The sequence below is a fragment of the Neodiprion pinetum genome, chromosome 3, assembly GCF_021155775.2.
Source record: "Neodiprion pinetum isolate iyNeoPine1 chromosome 3, iyNeoPine1.2, whole genome shotgun sequence".
Lineage (NCBI taxonomy): Eukaryota > Metazoa > Arthropoda > Insecta > Hymenoptera > Diprionidae > Neodiprion > Neodiprion pinetum.
The window spans coordinates 6145900-6152486 of record NC_060234.1 but is presented as its reverse complement, the minus strand read 5'-3'; the positions used below and the strand labels follow the sequence as shown (position 1 = coordinate 6152486).

The 6587-nt window shown below is 36.7% G+C and overlaps 1 non-coding gene across 1 annotated transcript; it reads left to right on the top strand.

The window, feature by feature from the left end:
- TRNAP-CGG (transfer RNA proline (anticodon CGG)) lies at positions 1 to 72 on the top strand. The gene has a single exon. It is a non-coding gene; the product is annotated as a tRNA-Pro (tRNA).
- Positions 73 to 6587: the final 6515 nt, after the last annotated feature.

Below are 6587 nucleotides of genomic sequence, written 5' to 3'. Positions count from 1 at the left end.
GGCTCGTTGGTCTAGGGGTATGATTCTCGCTTCGGGTGCGAGAGGTCCCGGGTTCAAATCCCGGACGAGCCCTGACGTGAAAATATTTTTTTTCCGTCATTTGATAGTTATTTCGAGTAATCGACGATAACTCGTTGCTGGATCCATATTCCTGGATCGGAAAATAACTCGTGATTCATTCGTTGCCTGGCGGGGCGATCCGAGAAGAAAATTAATGTTCACAGGAAAAATGAGCAATAGTTGGACACCAGAAAGTAATTCCCGGTGGAGGATAATAATGTGGAACTAGGCTTGCGGTCGCTTGTTAGCTGCAGATTATTCCGGACTACATGAAATGAAACTAGAGTTGCGGTGACGGTACTTAGCACACAGCACAACGTATCAAAGGCACGCATCACCGGGTTAACCGACGTTTGCTGTACGGTTCACCTGTGACTAATTGAGGAAAGGCTATTTTGCATTCAGTCATTAGACACGAATCGCCACTCTAACGAACATGCGATCATGCTCATGATCGCTGTGGCGAACCACTTTCCAGTCTTCGCTATACGCACCTGTTGCATTTTAAATCGGCTGGTTGCGGGCTGCGTTGCTTACGCAGTTTTTATTCATTTCTCTTACCAATTTTCCAATGACAACAACAAGCTTCTTGACAAAATGTAGTTGAATAAGGCTTTAACGTCAATTTATTGTTGCACAAGCATTAAATTTTCGCAACAGCTGCAAGAAAATAAAGTAACAGTGATCGTAGGGAGAAAGAATAGTAACGGATACTAGACTTTCTGGTAACGTCTAGAAAACTAATTTTCATTTTCTACCTAGAACTATATTTTTCGATTGTGGTAAACAATGAAAATAGTTAAGGACTGAGCGGTAACTGGAATTGAAAATTTCTCCCAGTTCAGGATTTGAAAACTTAAATTGAATTCTAAATTCAGTGAGAAAAATTCTTACAATTTCAAAAATGTTTTGCAGCAATTTTCAAATTGATTGAATATTCGTATCGTGATACGTAGATCGTACACAATACATAATTTGTGAATACAAAAGTGAGCAGTATTAAAATTATTCCTTATATTTGAGTGAAAGTCGAGAAATTTGAAGCGGACAGTATATATTAGCACTTAAAGGGGCATTCGTGGAATGAAATAATGGGAAAGAAGAAAACAACAACAACAGGTAAGAGAAAAGGAACAACACGTTAATTTTTGTTCTTTAAGATAAATTCATAATGTCAAGATCTTAAAAGTCTCGAAAGAAATTTCTCTAGGTACTTGGCATCGATTGCTAACGACGCATTATTATACACACCTTAGAGGTGGGTACCACCAAGTCAGCCGTGATGAAATGTCGAACATGCACCGCGCTTGGTCATGCCTGGTGTGAAGAGGTAAACTTCGTATATTTATCCAGCTAGTTTGTTGTAAATAAATTACCAAATTGTGAGTAAAAGCAAATACCTATCGTATGAAGGGGGAAAAAATATATAAAAAAAAAAAAAAGTTTTTCATTTAAATGCGTTGTGAAACGAAGTGAGGGAAAGATGTACATATATCGTAAATTACCTAAAACGTACAACAAGTCTCTTGAAACTGGCTGCAAGTACTCGCCTCACTTCACGCGTGTAATAATGCATGAAACTAATTATTGAGCTCACAAAAAAATTTCAAAATACATCATTGTCAGTGGAACGAACGTTCAAAATTCAAAACGAAGCGTTTCTCACACGATTGGTAATGCATTATAAAAGTTTTAACGTCATCTTTATACTCCAATTTAAATACTTCACCTCTATCAGTATAATTTAAAGTATTTCAACCCGAAAATTGTTCGTTTGTTATAATCCCATTTTTTTCTAAATAAAAGACATCTCCCAGAAAAACTATCGATATTTATATATTTCGTCGTACGAACGAAGGTCGTACTACCGGACATTACATGCAGTAAATATCGAAAATTTTACACGACAAGTTAAAGTGAAGCAGGCAAACTGTAATTACGATACGCATGGTAAAAATTTCATATTCAGATTGAGAATAAATGCGGCATTACGTACGGTTTCGAACGTATTCGAAATCCTTACCGCGGAATGTTCGGATTTCGAAACAAAATATTCACTACTGGTCAACAGAAATGTCATAAATATATACGGTTGAAAGGAAACTGAAATTAATATCTATAAATACATAAAAACAAATTTTACAAGGAACGAACATAGAATTCGGTTGCGTAACGGGTGACAGTGTCGAAGAAATCGGGTCAGTTTAAGCCCGGGTTTCCATGCCATTAATTTGTCTTGCGACGCTTATAACCTGGACCCCGAATTGCTTCTGCCCTCGGGCTTCATTTGGCGTCGAACCTTACGAACCACTCCACATATATTTACGTCCCGTGTGTTTTTTTCCGTTTACTATACTCGAAACCCGAATCACTCCTCGGTTTCTCTTCTGTCAATTTTTCAGGGCTCGCTTTACTCAGGTGGTAACAAAAAAAAAAACAAAAATCAAAAAAAAAAAAGTGTGAAAAGTTCTTTCCAGAGTGAAAAGAGCATCTGAAGAGGTGTGCGATTAGTTAGAAGATGTGTGCGTGTAAGAATACGAGTTAAATTACGAGACATAAGTAGAAGGGTCGGTGAAACGACAATGTTGTTTTTTTTTTTTTTCTTTTTTTTTTTCTCAAACAAAATTTGAAAATCGGTACAGGAGATTGTTGTAAATTGACGAAAGTTTGGAAAAAGTTTGAATTTCGACGAGGAAGCTGGTCAGTCGAATGATTTTTGATGGAATTAGAAAAAAAAAAAAAAAATTTGCGTTGAACCTCGAATCGATCAAAAATTCACACGCCCTCCTTTTGTCTCGCTTGTTTAATTGTAGGATGCTTTCGCCGGGTGAGAATTAACGCTGTAGAAACTGGCGGATGATGATCCGCGTAAATCGGGTCCGAGGATAGAGAAAGATACACACCGGCTGATCCCTCCATCGATCACGGTAATTAATCACAGACCGCTTTAAAGAAATTCGTCCGTCTCTATCTCAGTTTGCACCGCGAATCGTTCTTTCGCTCGTTTTTCGAATTTCAAATTTATCACGGATAAAGTGGTCCTTATGTAACGAGGGATTTAATGGCAAAATCTATATACACATACACGTGTGCAATATGTATATTTATGAATGTTTGTACGTACGTGTAAAGTTTTGGTACAGATGCACCGTGGGAATTAATTTCGGCCAAGTCTCGCTTACACCAAATTCCAAGCTATTTCCGGGCACTTGACGAGCTCGTTAATGACCAGCCCGTCACTGTTGCATTTTAAGCGATCTTATACGCGAGGCATGAGTAATTACGAATTGGTTTAAATTCCAATTCTTTTTTTTTTTTTTCTTTTTTTCAACTCACCTTTTTCTCACCTCAAAATTAATTCTCTCCTATATATGTATATTTTTCTGACGGGCTGCGGGTGACTAAACTCTCTGTATTAACGGATCGGTCGGTAGGAAGTTTTTTTATTCTACAATCATGAAATTTCACTTGAAAAAAGTAAAGTCTTTGCGGACATAATCGAGAACGTTTTTTTACAATTGTCGGGAATTCTGATAAATCTAGCGATCTGTTTGGAATACAAAGAATCTAACGGTGGGGTTAGAATTTGGTCGTGGATTTGATTCTTCGATATTATCTGGACTTGAAAAAAAAAAAAAAAAAAAACGGAAATTGCATATCGTTTGTCAAATACGATTACTGACGGCTTATTGCAATGGCAAGTGATTCGTTATCCACAAATTGTCTGAAACGAATTTTCAAAACCAACAATAATTTTTCCACCAAAGTACGAACAAATTCGTGGCTTATACAACCGGTGACAACGGATTATTCCGTATTCTTATGATTAACTAAGCAGGTAAAGTAGAAAAAAATTGGTGTCAGACGATTTGTAAAGAATTAATTTGCAAACAAAATGAGGTATAGCCGATCAAAATTACACAAACTGTATACGTTTGGCCTTAAAAATATTGTCAAATTCATTTCAAGATTCTTAATTATTGCAGGCATTATTACCACGAAGTTGGCGACATTCTTTTTGTCGTTTTGATAAATTTCACTTCCATCAATTTCAACCGCGCACTCATAGAATCCTCAATAAATGCTACAAGAATTACAAGCAAAGTTTAAAAGCCGATCTATTTTCCTTTTTGTCCAACAAGTCTTCGAGAAAACCAAAAAAAAAAAAACATTTCACCCCAACGAAACGATCGATTTTCGTTAGACTGTAATTTTCGATATGCAACAAGAGGATAAAATTTAAATAAATATGGTTCGATACAGGCAAGATAAAAAGAAAGAGATCAGGTAAGGCGAAGAAAGTGAGAAAGAAGAGAATACATCTGGCAGATATCACCGAAGCCCCGGGGATGAGTGAAAAACACAATCGGTTGCTAATTCGTTGATGGTAAAAGTTGTTGACCGTAGATACCGACGATCAGCGGGGCGGGGAGGTGGATTTGACGTTAATTTCGAACGTGTGAGAAATAAAGCTACGTAAAAAAAGACATAAACAATAATAATAAAAAATAGAAGAAAACAATTTAGAAAAAAAAATAAATAAATAAAAAAATAAAACACCGCAAAATAAACGTTTACGTTTCGGTTGCGCAAGGCGGCCGCCTCTATAATAATATAATCGCGCAAAGGAGGTCTTGATTTTTGATCGATGTAACGATTAAACGAGGACGCTTATTGCTTGCATGTATTTATATACATGTATACATATATGTATATATATATATATATGTATGTACGTGTACATATTTTACCGTGCAGATCCACAAGACGCCGAGAAGAAGAGTAGGAAGAGGAGGAGGACCGTCACTAAAGTGAATGTGTTTACCCGAGTGAATCTGCAGCATAATACCTACCTGATTGCACACGTGCGTGAGTGTATAGATGCGAATACACGCACCCAGACACACGCGTGTTCATCGATGCCTGTGTTTTATGTGTAGGCAAGCGGATAACACGCGTTCCTGTCGTATGCGCGGATGTTACATGTATGGTAGCTATATGTGTTCGCGGTCCGATCCGCGTTTTTGCCGCGGTTGCAAAAAACGCTCGCCAAACAGCCCGTGCAATCCGTGTAATCGTATTTTGTGTTAGTGCATGTAACGCGGTTGTATATATATATATATGCTCTGAAGAGCTCGTGCCTGACGTCGTTAAAATATCTTAAGAAACGAGAGGAGTCGCGAGCCTTGAACCAGAAATCCGAGGAAGTCGTCACGGGCGACGGAACCAGCGCCTAGATAACTCGCGAATATTTTATCACCTTGTTTTCATCGCTGTATGTGTACTACACGTGAAAACACGTCCAAGTGTATCGGGATCGAAGAAATTTTTTTTTTTTTTTTTTTAACGTTAAACGTTAGCATTTATCATCGAGTCTAAAAAGATCGCTTACGAGAACAAATTAAAAAAAAAAAAAAAGAAAATCTTACAACGTTCCGATTAACCGAATTTTTGATTAATCGTTGGACGTTACAAAATGAGGAAAAGTACGGATTTAGCCAAGTCGTTATTTCTTTCTCTGGGAAAATAAATTTCGTATTGAAGTTATGGCGGAGAGAGTTAATCGTGAAATATGATATTCTCAACATTTGTAAATTAAGTATTCATAATGACGCGTTATTATTCGACTGTATACATTAAAAAGTCCGAAGACAATGTAATTTATTTTCATAATCCCCTGGATGAGATATTTTAATGACTCGACAGGCTTAATTCACCTGTTATACGAAAGGAAATTTTACATGAAGTAAATTAATTTTTTACCTGTAATCGTTACAGGTAGGAGAATATTTTTCCATGAATCAATGAATCGTATTTATAACTGCCAAAGAGTATTGTAATGAATATTCTCTGATGTTGAATTGTGATTTTCTTCCTTAGTGTGGCTTGATTTCTTCATCTGTGTAAAATTGCTTCGAAAAATGAAATTCAACGTCAGTATTAACGCGTTACGAGTTTAAAACCACGTACATTGAAACTGGCATTGATGTCATTCGCTTATAGTAACTGAGAATTCGAGTTTATGTTTTTTGTTTGAATGAATTTATTAGAACGTTACTTGTCCAGGGTCCCCTTAACCCGCGACAGAAAAAGAAAGGGCAAAGTATTCGGATGGAGAAACAAAACAACTTTGCTTGTTTCTTGCGTCATGACGTGTAACTGAACGTGTATAATAATGAGGACTTTGCACGCGTTAATTATACCCGGGTGATCTGCCGGTTGAAATTGTTGTTGAACACTGGCTTTGAGCTAATAAAATTTATATTAACTTCGAATTCTTAAAATCTTACGCCTGTTATTTCCAGCCAGTTGTTATATCACCGACTTTTTGGAACAACAATTTCTTCTGATTGTAATATGTTTTGACGTCCATTTATTCTCAATCTTTATCCTTATCTTTGATTTCTGATATCGATTGGAATTTTCAGACTGCCTAAATACTGAATGTATTGAGTGACTGATTTTACGGAAATTTGTCTTGGGCAACTTATCGAAAATTTGGCTTTACCGTTTTCTCTCAATTTTGG